Raw genomic sequence first — 15,853 nt, 5'->3', positions numbered from 1 at the left:
CTTGAGTAGGGCAAAAGAAAAAAGAAAAAACAGAGGCAAAAGAATAGGGACAGGATCAGCACCTCTGGGACGGAGCTGTGAAGGAGGATAAGTTTCCACACACTGGGAAGCCCCTTCACTGGCAGAGATGGGGGGTGGTGGTGGGGAAGCTTTGGAGCCACAGAGGAGAGCTTAGAAATAGGGGTGCAGAGGGCAACACAGAGAGATTCCTGCACAGAGGATTGGTGCTCACCAGCACTCACCAGCCTGAGAGGCTTGTCTGCTCACCCGCCAGGTCGGGTGGGGTCTGTGATCTGAGGCTCTGGCTTTGCAGGTCAGATCCCAGGGAGAGGACTGGGGCTGGCTGCGTGAACACAGCCTGAAGGGGGCTAGTGCACCACAGCTAGCCTGAAGGGAGTTCAGGAAAAAGTATGGAGCTGCCTAAGAGGCAAGAGACCATTGTTTCAGGGTGCATGAGGAGAGGGGATTCAGAGCACTGCCTAAACGAGCTCCAGAGATGGGCGCAAGCCACGGCTATCAGTGTAGACCACAGAGACAGGCATGAAATGTTAAGGCTGCTACTGCAGCCACCAAGTAGCCTGTGTGCAAGCACAGGTCACTATCCACACCTCCCTACCCGGGAGCCTTAGCACCCTGACACTACCAGGGTCCCGTGATCCAGGGACAATTTCCCGGGGAGAACACATGGTGCACCTCAGACTGTTGCAATGTCACGCTGGCCTGTGCTGCCGCAGGCTCACCCTGCATTCCGTACCCCTCCCTCCTCCTGGCCTGAGTGAGCCAGAGCATACTAATCAGCTGCTAACTTAACCCTGTCCTGTCTGAGCAAAGAACAGATGCCCTCAGGCGACCTACACACAGAGGTGGGCCCAAATCCAAAGCTGAAACCCAAGAGCTGTGCGAACAAAGAAGAGAAAGGGAAATTTCTCGATGCAGCCTCAAGAGCAGCGAATTAAATCTCCACAGTCAACTTGATGTACCCTGCATCTGTGGAATACCTGAATAGATAACAAATCATCCCAAAATTGAGGTGGTGGACTTTGGGAACAGCTGTAGACTTTGGGGTTTGCTTTCTGAATCTAATTAGTTTCTGGTTTTATGTTTATCTTAGTTTAGTACATAGACCTTATTATCATTGGTGTATTTGTTTACTGATTTGGTTGCTCACTTCCTTTTTTCTAAAATATATATATGTATATTTCCTTTTTGTGTTTTTGTGTGTATGTGTATGCTTCTTTGTGTGACTTTGTCTGTATAGCTTTGCTTTTACCATTAGTCCTAGGGTTCTCTCTGTCCATTGTTTTTTTTTTGTATAATTTTTAGCAATTGGTATCATTGGTGGATTTGTTCTTTGGTTTGGTTGATCTCTTCTTTCCTTCTTTTTTTTCTTGCTTTAAATTTTTTTTTATTTTTAATATATTTTATTTTAATAACTTTCTTTTCTTTTCTTTCTTTCTTTCTTTCTTTCTTTCTTTCTTTCTTTCTCTCTTTTCTTCAGAGCCGTGTGGCTGACAGGGTCTTGGTGCTCCGGCCGCATGTCAGGCCTGTGCCTCTGAGGAGGGAAAGCCAAGTTCAGACCATTGGTCCAACAGAGACCTCCAGGCTCCACATAATATCAAACGGCTAAAGCTCTCCTAGAGATATCCATCTCAACACTAAGACCCAGCTCCACTCAATGACCAGCAAGCTATAGTACTGGACACCCTATTCCAAACAACAAGCATGACAAGTACACACTGAATCCATTAGCAGAGAGGCTGCGTAAAATCATAATAAGTTCACAGACACCCAAAAAAACCCCACCGGATGCAGTCCTGCTCACCAGAAAGACAAGATCCAGCCTCATTCACCAGAACACAGGCACCAGTCCCCTCCACCTGGAAGCCTACAAAACCCACTGAACCAACCTTAGCCACTGGGAGCAGACACCAAACACAACGGGAATTACGAATGTGAACCCTGTGAAAAGGAGACCCCAAACACAGTAAGTTAAGCAAAATGAGAAGGCAGAGAAACACACAAAAGGTCAAGAAGCAAGGTAAAAACCCACCAGACCAAACAAATGAAGAGGAAATAGGCAGTCTATCTGAAAAAGAATTCAGAGTAATGATAGTAAAGATGATATAAAACGTTGAAAATAGAATGGAGAAAATAAAATAAATGTTTACCAAATAACTAGAAGAACAAAAAGCAAAGAAACAATGATGAACAACACAATAAATGAAATTAAAAATTCTCTAGAAGGAATCAATAGCAGAGTAACTGAAGCAGAAGAACAGATAAGTGACCTGGAAGATAAAAGAGTAGAAATGACTACTACAGAGGAGAATAAAGAAAAAGGAATGAAAAGAATTGAGGACAGTCTCAGAGACATCTGGGACAACATTAAACGCACCAGCATTCGAATTATAGGGGTCCCTGAAGATGAAGAGAAAAAGAAAGGGACTGAGAAAATATTTGAAGAGATTATAGCTGAAAACTTCCCTATAATTGGAAGGAAATAGTCAGTCAAGTACAGGATAAATCCAAGGAGAAACATGTCAAGGCACATGTTAAACAAACTGTCAAAAATTAAATATAAAAAAGTATTAAAACAGCAAGGGAAAAGGAACAAATAACAAACAAGGGAATCCCCATAAGGTTAACAACTGATCTTTCAGCAGAAACTCTGCAAGCCAGAGGGAGTGGCAGGATTTATTTAAAGTGATGAAAGAGAATAACCAACAACCAAGATTACTCTACCCAGCAAGGATATCATTCAGATTCTACTGAGAAATTAAAATCTTTAGACACAAGCAAAAGCCAAGAGAATTCAGCATCACCATACCAACTGTACAACAAATGTGAAAGGAACTTCTCTAGGCGGAAAACATAAGAGAAGGAAAACACCTACAATAACGAACCCAAAACAATTAAGAAAATGGTAATAGGAACATACATATCAATAATTACCTTAAATGTAAATGGTTTAATGCTCCAACCAAAAGACATAGACTGGCTGAATGGATACAAAAACAAGACACGTATATATGCTGTCTACAAGAGACCCACTTCACACCTGGGGAAACATATAGACTGAAAGTGAGGGGATGGAAAAAGATATTCCATGCAAATGGAAATCAAAAGAAAGCTGGAGTAGCAATTCTCATATCAGACAAAATAGACTTTAAAATAAAGACTATTACAAGAGACAAAGAAGGACACTACATAATGATCAAGGGATCAATCCAAGAAGAACATATAACAGTTGTCAATATTAATGCACCCAACATAGGAGCACCTCAGTACATAAGGCAAAGGCTAACAGTCATAAAATGGGAAATCAACAGTAACACAATCATAGTAGGGGACTTTAACACCACACTTTCCCTAATGGAAAGATCATCCAAAAGGAAAATAAGGAATAACAATCTTTAAATGATGCACTAAACAAGATGGACTTAACTGATATTTACAGGACATTCCATCCAAAAACAACAGAATACACTTTCTTCTCAAGTGCTCATGGAACATCCTACAGGATAGATCATATCTTGGGTCACAAATCAAGCCTTGGTAAATTTAAGAAATTTGAAATCTTATCAAGTATCATTTCTGACCACAATGCTATGAGACTAGTTATCAATTACAGGGAAAAAACTGTAAAAAATACAAACACATGAAGGCTAAACAATCCACTACTAAATAAACAAGAGATCACTGAAGGAATCAAAGAGGAAATCAAAAAATACCGGGAAACAAATGACAATGAAACCACAATGACCCAAACACTATGGGATGCAGCCAAAGCAGGTCTAAGAGGGAATTTTATAGCAATACAATCCTAACTTAAAAAACAAGACACATGTCAAATAAAAAAGCTAACCTTACACCTAAACCAATTAGAGAAAGAAGAGCAAGAAAAACACAAAAGTTAGCACAAGGGAAGAAATCATAAAGATCAGATCAGTAATAAATGAAAAAGAGATGAAGGAAACAATAACAAAGATCAATAAAACTAAAAGCTGGTACCCTGGAGAAGATACATCAAATTGATAAACCATTAGCCAGACACATGAAGAATAAAAGGGAGAAGAGAGGAGGAACCAAGATGGCGGAGGAGAAGGATATGTTTTCACTCCCTCTTGTGAAAACACCAGAATCACAGCTAGCTGCTGGATAATCAATGGCAGGAAGACACTGGAACTCATCAAAAAAGATACCCCACATCCAAAGACAAAGGAGAAGCCACAATGAGACGGTAGGAGGGGCACAATCACAATAAAATCAAATCCCATAACTGCTGGGTGGGTGATGCACAGACTGAAGAACACTTATACCACAGACGTCCACACACTGGAGTGAAGGTTCTGAGCCCCATGTCAGGCTTCCCAACCTGGGGGTCTGGCAATGGGAGAAGGAATTCCTAGAGAATCAGAATTTGAAGCCTAGTGGGAATTGATAGCAGAATTTTGACAAGACGGGGGAAACAGATACTTCAGTCTTGGAGGGCACACACAAAGTAGTGTGCACATCGGGAACCAGGTGAAGGAACAGTGACCCCAGGGGAGACTGAACCAGACCTACCTGCTAGTGTTGGAGGGTCTCCTGCAGAGGTGGAGGGGGGGGCCGCGGCTCACCATGGGGACAAGGACACTGACAGCAGAAGTTCTGGGAAGAACTCCTTAGTCTGAGCCATGCCAGAGTCTATCATTAGCCCCAGCAAAGAGCCCAGGTAGGCTCCAGTGTTGGGTTGTCTCAGGCCAAAAAACCAACAGGGAGGGAAGCCAGCCCCACCCATCAACAGTCAAGTGGATTAAAGTTTTACTGAGCTCTGCCCACCAGAGCAACAGTCAGCTCTACCCACCACCAGTCCCTCCCTTCAGGAAACTTACACAAGCCTCTTAGATAGCCTCATCAACCAGAGGGCAGACAGCAGAAGCAAGAAGAACTACAATCCTGCAGCCTGTGGAACAAAAACCACATTCACAGAAAGATAGACAAGATGAAAAGGCAGAAGGCTATGTACCAGATGAAGGAACAAGATAAAACCCCAGAAAAACAACTAAATGAAGTGGAGATAGGCAACCTTCCTTCTAGGAAAAGAATTCTGAATAATGATAGTGAAGATGACCCAGGACCTCGGAAAAAGAATGGAGGAAAAGATCGAGAATATGCAAGAAATGTTTAACAAAGACCTAGAAGAATTAAAGAACAAACAAACAGAGATGAACAATACAATAACTGAAATGAAAACTACACTAGAAGGAACCAATAGCAGAATAACTGAGGCAGAAGAACGGATAAGTGACCTGGAAGACAGAATGGTGGAATTTACTGCCATGGAACAGAATAAACAAAAAAGAATGAAAAGAAATGAAGACAGCCTAAGAGACCTCTGGGACAACATTAAACGCAACAACATTCGCATTATAGGGGTGCCAGAAGGAGAAGAGAGAGAGAGAAAGGACCAGAGGAAATATTTGAAGAGATTTTAGTTGAAAACTTCCCTAATATGGGAAAGGAAATAGCCACCCAAGTCCAGGAAGTGCAGTGAGTCCCATACAGGATAAACCCAAGGAGAAACACACCAAGACAAATAGTAATCAAATTGGCAAAAATTAAAGACAAAGAAAAATTATTGAAAGCAGTAAGGGAAAAACGACAAATAACATACAAGGGAACTCCCATAAGGTTAACAGCTGATTTCTCAGCAGAAACTCTACAAGCCAGAAGGCAGTGGCAGTATATACTTAAAGTGAGGAAAGGGAAGAAACGACAACCAAGATTACTCTAACTGGCAAGGATCTCATTCAGATCTGATGGAGAAATCAAAAGCTTTACAGACAAGCAAAAGCTAAGAGAATTCAGCACCACCAAACCAGCTCTACAACAAATGCTAAAGGAACTTCTCTAAGTGGGAAACACAAGAGAAGAAAAGGACCTACAAAAACAATTAAGAAAATGGTCACAGGAACATACATATCAATAATTACCTTAAACGTGAAAGGATTAAATGCTCCAACCAAAAGACACAGACTGGCTGAATGGATACAAAAACAAGACCCTTATGTATGCTGTCTTCAAGAGACCCACTTCAGACCTAGGGACACATACAGACTGAAAGTGAGGGGATGGAAAAAGATATTCCATGCAAATGGAAATCAAAAGAAAGCTGGAGCAGCTATACTCATATCAGATAAAATAGACTTCAAAATAAAGAATGTTACAAGAGACAAGGAACACACTACATAATGATCAAGGGATCAATCCAAGAAGAAGATATAACAATTATAAATATATATGCACCCACCATAGGAGCACCACAATACATAAGGCAACTGCTAACAGCTATAAAAGAAGAAATCAACAGTAAAACAATAATAGTGGGGGACTTTAACACCTCACTTACACCAATGGACTGATCATCCAAAATGAAAATAAATAAGGAAACAGAAGCTTTAAGTGACACAACAGACCAGATAGATTTAACTGATATTTATAGGATATTCCATCCAAAAACAGCAGATTACACTTTCTTCTCAAGTGCACATGGAACATTCTCCAGGATAGATCACATCTTGGGTCACAAATCAAGCCTCAGTAAATTTAAGAAAATTGAAATCATATCAAGCATCTCTTCTGACCACAACGTTATGAGATTAGTCATCAATTACAGAGAAAAAAACGTAAAAAACACAAACACGTGGAGACTAAACACTACGTAACTAAATATCCAAGAGATCACTGAAGAAATCAAAGAGGAAACCAAAAAATACCTAGAGACAAATGACAATGAAAACACGATGATCCAAAACCAAAGGGATGCAGCAAAAGCAGTTCTAAGAGGGCAGTTTATAAATATACAAGCCTGCCTCAAGAAACAAGAAAAATCTCAAGTGAACAATCTAACCTTGCACCTAAAGGAATTAGAGAAAGAAGAACAAACAAAACCCAAAGTTAGTAGAACTAAAGAAATCATAAAGATCAGAGCAGAAATAAATGAAATAGAAACAAAGAAAACAATAGCAAGGACCAATATAACTAATAGCTGGTTATTTGAGAAGATAAACAAAATTGATAAACCGTTAGCCAGACTCATCAAGAAAAAGAGGGACAGGACTCAAATCAATAAATTAGAAATGAAAAAGGAAAAGTTACAACAGACACCACAGAAATACAAAGCATCCTAAGAGACTACTACAAGCAACTCTATGCCAATAAAATGGACAACCTGGAAGAAATGGACAAATTCTTAGAAAGGTATAACCTTCGAAGACTGAACCAGGAAGAAACAGAAAATATGAACAGACCAATCACAAGTAATGAAATTGAAACTGGGATTAAAAATCTTCCAACAAACAAAAGTCCGGGACCAGATGTCTTCACAGGTGAATTCTACCAAACATTTAGAGAAGAGCTAACACCCATCCTTCTCAAATTCTTCCAAAAAATTGCAGAGGAAGGAACACACCCAAACTCATTCTATCAGCTCACCATCACCCTGACACCAAAACTAGACAAAGATACTACAAAAGAAGAAAATTACAGACCAATATCACTGATGAATATAGATGCAAAAATCCTCAACAAAATAGTAGCAAACAGAATCCAACAACACATTAAAAGGATCATACACCATGATCAAGTGGGATTTATCCCAGGGATGCAAGGATTCTTCAATATACGCAAATCAATCAATGTGATACACCTAATTAACAAATTGCAGAATAACAACCATATGATCATCTCAATAGAAGCAGAAAAAGCTTTTGACAAAATTCAACACCCATTTCTGATAAAAACTCTCCAGAAAGTGGGCATAGGGGGAACCTACCTCAACATAATAAAGGCCATATATGACAAATCCGCAGCAAACATCATTCTCAATGGTGAAAAACTGAAAGCATTTCCTCTAAGATCAGGAATGAGACAAGGATGCCCACTCTCATCACTATTATTCAACATAGTTTTGGAAGTTCTAGCCATGGCAATCAGAGAAGAAAAAGAAATAAAAGGAATACAAATTGGAAAAGAAGAAGTAAAACTGTCACTGTTTGCAGATGACATGGTACTATACATAGAGAAAACTACAAATGCCTCCAAAAAACTACTAGAGCTAATCAATGAAGTTGGTAAAGTTGCAGGATACAAAATTGATGCACAGAAATCTCTTGCATTCCTATACACTAATGATGAAAAATCTGAAAGAGAAATTATGGAAACACTCCCTCTTACCACTGCAACAAAAAGAAAAAAATACCTAGGAATAAACCTACCTAGGGAGACAAAAGACCTGTATGCAGAAAACTATAAGACACTGATGAAAGAAATTAAAGATGATGACAACAGACAGAGAGATATACCATGTTCTTGAATTGGAAGAATCAATATTGTGAAAATGGCTGTACAACCCAAAGCAATCTACAGATTCAATGCAATCCCCGTCAAATTACCAATGGCATTTTTTATGGAACTAGAACAAATCATCTTAAAATTTGTATGGAGACACAAAAGACCCTGAATAGCCAAAGCAGTCTTGAGGGAAAAAAACGGAGCTGGAGCAATCAGACTCCCTGACTTCAGACTATACTACAAAGCTACAGTAATCAAAATAATATGGTACTGGCACAAAAACAGAAACATAGATCAATGGAACAAGATAGAAAGCCCAGAGATAAACCCACGCACCTATGGTCAACTAAACTATGACAAAGGAGGCAAAGATATACAATGGAGAAAGACAGCCTCTTCAATAAGTGGTGCTGGGAAAACTGGACAGCTACACGTAAAAGAATGAAATTAGAACACTCCCTAACACCATACCCAAAAATAAACTCAAAATGGAATCGAGACCTAAATGTAAGACCGGACACTATAAAACTCTTAGAGGAAAACATAGGAAGAAGACTCTTTGACGTAAATCACAGCAAGATCTTTTTTGATCCACCTCCTAGAGTAATGGAAATAAAACAAAAATAAACAAATGGGACCTAATGAAACTTCAAAGCTTTTGCACAGCAAAGGAAACCATAAAGAAGATGAGAAGAGAACCCTCAGAATGGGAGAAAATATTTGCAAACAAATCAACGGACAAAGGATTAATCTCCAAAATATATAAACAGCTCATGCAGCTCAATATTAAAAAAAACAAACAACCCAATCCAAAAATGGGCAGAAGACCTAAATAGACATGTCTCTAAAGAAGACAAAAAATGGTCAAGAAGCACATGAAAAGTTGCTCAACATCACTTATTGTTAGAGAAATGCAAATCAAAACTACAACGAGTTATCACCTCATGCCAGTTAGAATGGGCATCATCAGAATATCTACAAACAACAAATGCTGGAGAGGATGTGGAGAAAAGGGAACCCGCTTGCAATGTTGGTGGGAATGTATATTGATACAGCCACTATGGAGAACAGTATGGAGGTTCCTTAAAAAAACTAAAAATAGAATTACCATATGATCCAGCAATCCCACTACTGGGCATAGACCCGGAGAAAACCATAATTCAAAAAGACACATGCACCCCAATGTTCATTGCAGCACTATTTACAATAGCCAGGTCAGGGAAGCAACCTAAATGCCTATCAATAGACAAATGGATAAAGAAGTTGTGGTACATATATACAATGGAATATTACTCAGCCATAAAAAGGAACGAAATTGAGTCATTTGTTGAGACGTGGATGGATCTAGAGACTGTCATACAGAGTGAAGTAAGTCAGAAGGAGAAAAACAAATATCGTATATTAACGCGTGTATGTGGAACCTAGAAAAATGGTACAGATGAACCGGTTTGCAAGGCAGAAGTTGAGACACAGATGTAGAGAACAAACGTATGGACACCAAGGGGGGAAAACCACGGTGGGGTGGGGATGGTGGTGTGCTGAATTGGGCGATTGGGATGGACATGTACACACTGATGTGTATAAAATTGATGACTAATAAGAACCTGCAGTATAAACAAACAAACAAACAAACAAAAAACAGCTAATACTCAACTTTCTTTGGGTTATTTGTATGGAAATATGTTAATATAAATGTTTCAGACATTACATGAAATTTCTAAAAATCTTATATATTCTGGTATAATGTTATAAGTCATAATTCTAGTTATTACTTTAAAATGTATATGTCAGAAATAACTAAATTTCCTTGTCAATTGCATTATTAGGAACTTTCGTCAAATCTTTAACCATGGTCATTTTTAAGTCTTCTGTCATTTACAGACAGTTCTGGGTGTGCTCTGATGCTTTTGCAAAAGTGTTCCTATAAAAGGGTTTCATCTTCAAGGAATTCATGGGAAAGAAGGTTTCTGGTAACTGACTATACTGCTGAAATGAATGAATAAGCATTTTCAGAACTCTAATGGAAAACTGATGAATTCATAAAAGTGCTAACAAAAGATCAAGATAAAAAAATATTCATTACATGGGACTGAGTAAACTGATGAGGATGATTATAATTTTTGTGACTTTCTGTTTGAATAAAAAAAAAATCCCACAAGGACTCAGAGGTTAAAAAATATACAAATCAATTTTCACTGCAAAGTAGAGGAGGTATTACAGTGGAGGATTACTGGACTGAATGTCAATATTATGACATAGTATGAGTGTGTTTCGTGTTTGGTAATTGCAATCATTGTTGCTTTCGTTGTGGTCATCCATTTACAATGCTTGGTGTCAGTTTATTTATCTCTTGTAATAATAAAATACAGTGTGTGTCTGTGAAAAAAAAGGGAGAGGACTCAAGTCAATAGAATTAGAAATGAAAAAGGAGAAGTAACAACTGACACTACAGAAATACAAAGGATCATGAGAGATTACTGCAAGCAACTATATGCCAATAAAATGCAAAACCTGGAAGAAATGGATAAATACTTAGAAAAGCACAACGTTCCAAAGATAAACAAATGGGACCTAATGAAACTTAAAAGCTTTTGCACAGCAAAGGAAAACATAAACAAGACAAAAAGACAACCATCAGAATGGGAGAAAATAGTTGCAAATGAAGCAACTGACAAAGGATTAATCTCCAAAATTTACAAGCAGCTCATGCAGCTCAATATCAAAAAAACAAACAACCCAATCCGAAAATGGGCAGAAGACCTAAATAGACATTTCTCCAAAGAAGATATACAGATCGCCAACAAACACTTGAAAGGCTGCTTAACATCAGTAATTGTTAGAGAAATGCAAATCAAAACTACAATGAGGTATCACCTCACACCAGTCAGAATGGTCATCATCAAAAAATCTACAAACAATAAATGCTGGAGAGGGTGTGGAGCAAATGGGACCCTATTGCACTGTTGGTGGAAATGTAAATTGATACAGCTGCTATGGAGAACAGTATGGCGGTTCCTTAAAAACCTAAAAACAGAACCACCATATGACCCAGCAATCCCACTACTGGGCATATACCCTGAGAAAACCATAATTCGAAAAGAGTTATGTACCAAAATGTTCATTGCACCTCTATTTACAATAGCCACGATGTGGAAGCAACCTAAGTGTCCATCAACAGATGAATGGATAAAGAAGATATGGCACATGTATACAATGGAATATTACTCAGCCACAAAAAGAAATGAAATAGAGCTATTTGTAGTGAGGTGGATGGACCTAGAGTCTGTCATACAGAGTGAAGTAAGTCAGAAAGAGAAAAACAATTACCATATGCTAACACATATATATGGAATCTAAAAAAAAAAAAAAGTGGTTCTGAGAAACCTAGGGGCAGGACGGGAATAAAGATGCAGATGTAGAGAATGGACTTGAGGACACAGCGAGTGGTAAGGGTAAGCTGGGACGAAGTTAGAGAATGGCATGGACATATATACACTACCAAATGTAAAATAGATAGCTAGTGGGAAGCAGCCACCTAGCACAGGGAGATCAGCTTGGTGATATGTGACCACATAGAGGGGTGGCATAAGGAGGGTGGGAGGGAGACACAAGAGGGAGGAGATATGGGGATATATGTATATGTATAGCTGATTCACTTTGTTATAAAGCATAAACTAAGACACCATTGTAAAGTAATTATACTCCAATAAATATATTTTAAAAAATCAGTTAAAAAAGAAATGAAACAGGCAATGTTAAGCTTGTCAATACTTAATAATATAATATCAACTATATATAGTCAGAATTACAAAAACAAATGGGCAAGTAATTAGAGTGATAATATATTTGTCAACTGGGACAATAGTTATATCTATTAAATCCTAGAAGGCAATTTTAAAAATAGACAAATAGAATCTATAGTTATCTGGCAAAAGACATTAAAAAAACACAAAAACAGAAAAGTTAGGGTAATTTTATAGCATACAACAAATTGACTGTAGTAAATCTGAATATGTTGGTAAATGTAATAAATGTAAACAAAAGATGTCTGGTGTAAGGCATAAAATTATGTGCCACCTTGACATCTAAATTCTGGAGGATCCCGAGTAGCCTAGCTGTAAGTCCCTCTATCCACTCTGCTCCCATGGAAGACCCTTTAGGCAGATAATCCCATTTTTGTGGGTACCAGGCACAGGAAGTAGGCACAACCTCACCGTCTTGTTACTGCAAAGTCAGCCACCCATAGCCATGCTTGTCCACTCTGTGGAGTAAGTGGACACTCACTAGGTCAAACCTATCAAAACTAATTATGAAGCTATGGAAATTTAAAGCGTGGCAATGGCATAGAGACAGAAAATAGACTAACAGAGAATCAAGCATTAAGTGTGAAGAAATGGCATCACAGATCACCAGATAAAAGATAAAACATTGAACAAATTGATCAACACTACCCATTCAGAAAAAAAACATGGATTTCTATCAAGATACCATTTATAAAAATGTTTCAGGTAAGAAAGCCTAAATGTGAAAAGCAAAATGCAATATATTCTTAAAAGAATATATAGAAGAATATTTTAATATTTTCAGGAGAGCGACAGCTTTATTAAAGTACACAATCATAAAAGAAAATATTTATTAACTTGACAACATTAAAATTAAACACACCTGCACACCAAAAGGCACCATAAACTTACACAGATTAAATAGATGTGATATGACTGACAAGGGCTTAATATATTCAGATTAGTATATCCAGAATATATATCAATATGCCACAAATAAATTAGTCCCTCCAACAAATCCTTATTGAATGTCTGTCATATGCAAGGTACTGTTCTAGTTACTGAGGAAACTGTAGGAAACAAAACAGACAATAGCCTTCTCTCACAGGAGAGGCAGGTAATAATAAATAAATGAATAAATGTAGTTATAAATCTCAGATTTTAGTAAGTGCTATGGAAATAAATAAAGCATGTGAGGGAACATAGAGCTTTGCAGGGGATGAAGGATGTTATTTTAGATAGGCTGTTTAGGGAGGAACAATAAAAAAAACACTATTCTTGAACCTAATAGACTACAAGTCAGTATGAGAAGGAAAATAACCCAATAGAAAAAGGTTATTCTCCTTTGAATTCACTCAGTGGCCGAAAGGCCTCTGAAATGTATTTTTAAATAATTTGGCATATGTGTTCATGTCAAGAGGTTTATGGGATTTCAGAGAAAACATTTGGACGTGAGTTGATAATTTTTGAAGCTGGGTGATGAATTAATGGCAGTTTGCTACACTCTTCTCTCTCTCTTTCTTCCTTTCTCTTTCTCTCTCTCTATATGTACACATATATGAAATCATACATATATAAATATATAATTAAAATTAAATATAACTAAGCATATAATTTAAGCATATATGAATTATATATGTTAAGTATACATTTATATTCATGTGTAATTAAATATATTAGTATATAATTATATATGAAGTATATATTATATATATACTTATGAGAGAAGGCACAAATAACAAATATTAGAAATGAAACTGGAATATCACCAAAGTTCCTTATCCATAGGTATAAAATAGATAATTAGTAAATATTATTAACAACTTTTTTCAAAATTTTGAAAAACAGACAAATTCTTAGAAAATATAATTTATTAAAGTCAATCCAAAAGAAATTGAAAATCTTCACAATCTTATAATTATTAATGAAGTTGAATCTGTAATTGAATGCTTTGTCACAAAAAAACCCGGGTCCAAATTTAATCACTAATAAATTTCACCAAAAATTTGAGAAAAAACACTATTAAAAAAAATTCCAGAGAATAGAGAGAGAGAAAGGACAAATCTTTACAGAAATATTCCAAATAATATACTTACTGTCTCCTCCAGTAAGGGAACATAATGCCCATCCTGTCCTCCACATTGGGTGTGGACTAGACTCAGTGACTCATGTCCAAAGCATAGAGCATTGAAAGGGGAGAAGGAGTACCGCTGCAGCAGAGAAACCTAGCAAACAGTACCTTAACCAAATGGTCAAAGCACATCACCCACGGTAGGTCATGTTGCTAGTGTGTGCCCCTGATATGCTGGGATGAAGAGGGAACTTAACCTCTGTGACATTCTTTCCAAAACCTCATAACCCCAATCTAACCATGAAAAAAAAATACAGACAAATCCAGATTGAGTAACATTCTACTAAATACCTGGCCAGCACCCCTCAAAACTATCAAGGTCATGAAGACAGTGAAAGACTGAGGCACTGTCTTAGACCAAGGACATCAAGGAAACATGTGATGGAACACAATAGGGCATCCTGGATTGGCTCTGGGAACAGAAAAAGTGTGCTAGTATAAAAACTGGGGGATCTGAATAAACTCTGGATTTTAGTTAACAGCAATATATTGTTGACAAACGTACCATGGTTATAAAAGATGTTAACTTTAGGGAAGCTGAATAGTCTATACTATGTTTGCAACCTTTCTGTAAATCTAAAATTATTCCCAGAGTAAAATGTGTATTATCTATAAGTTTGGGATGAGGTATTAATAAAGCTTTTATTATTTCTAGAGAACATAATTGTATATATAAAAAACCCCAAAGAATCTACAGATACATATTTAGCAAAATTGCTAAAAGCAAGGTCCATACAAAAAACTTAAATGTATTTTTAATTAGTAATAATTATGAAATAAAATTTTAAATAGATTCCAGTTAAAACCAGTATCAAAAACTAGAATATCAAGAAGTCAATAAAAACCAAATGGGCAGAACCCCCACACTTAAAATTATAAACTATAAAACGTGTGTGTTCATGAATCAGAAGAATTGACTATGAAATTTTATAAAGAAATCAATTATTTCAAAATTGATATATTGATTTAATGGAATCGTAACAAACTGTTTGGTAGCTAACTTTGTGAAATTTGGTAAGCTAAATGTAAAACTTACAGGAAATTCAAATGGTCATGAATAAACAAGTCAATATTGAATATGAAGAGTGGCAATGATAAGTAGGATAATATGGTAGGGACAAAAGTACAGACAAGAAGACTAACAGAACATAATAAAAGTACAAAAGTAGCCATACATACATTTAATTGGGATGGATGTGGCATTGCAGAGCAATGAAGAAATAACAGGTCTTTTAATCATGGTGATGAACCAACTGGAGATTCATGAAGAAAAAAACAAAAATTGATCCTTACTTCACACCATACACACACACATAAAACAATGGCTATGTGGATTTTGAATCTACATGTGAAAGGTAAACAATAAAAATGTTAGAATATATTCTAATGGGGTATATTAATGATCTTGGTGTAGGAAAAGGTTTCTTAAACACTCTACAAAAAGCTTAAAAATATAAGAAGTTTGATGAATCAGATTACATTAAAATTGTGAACATATCTTCACTGAAATAGTGATCAATAATAATAATAATAATTTCATCAATAATAATGAAAATGTAAGTCACAGCCTAGGAGAAAATATGTCAGACACACACAGCAGAGAAAG

This window comes from Balaenoptera physalus (assembly GCF_965194825.1).
Source record: "Balaenoptera physalus genome assembly, chromosome: 2".
Classification (NCBI taxonomy): Eukaryota; Metazoa; Chordata; class Mammalia; order Artiodactyla; family Balaenopteridae; genus Balaenoptera; species Balaenoptera physalus.
This window is presented reverse-complemented; position numbering follows the sequence as displayed.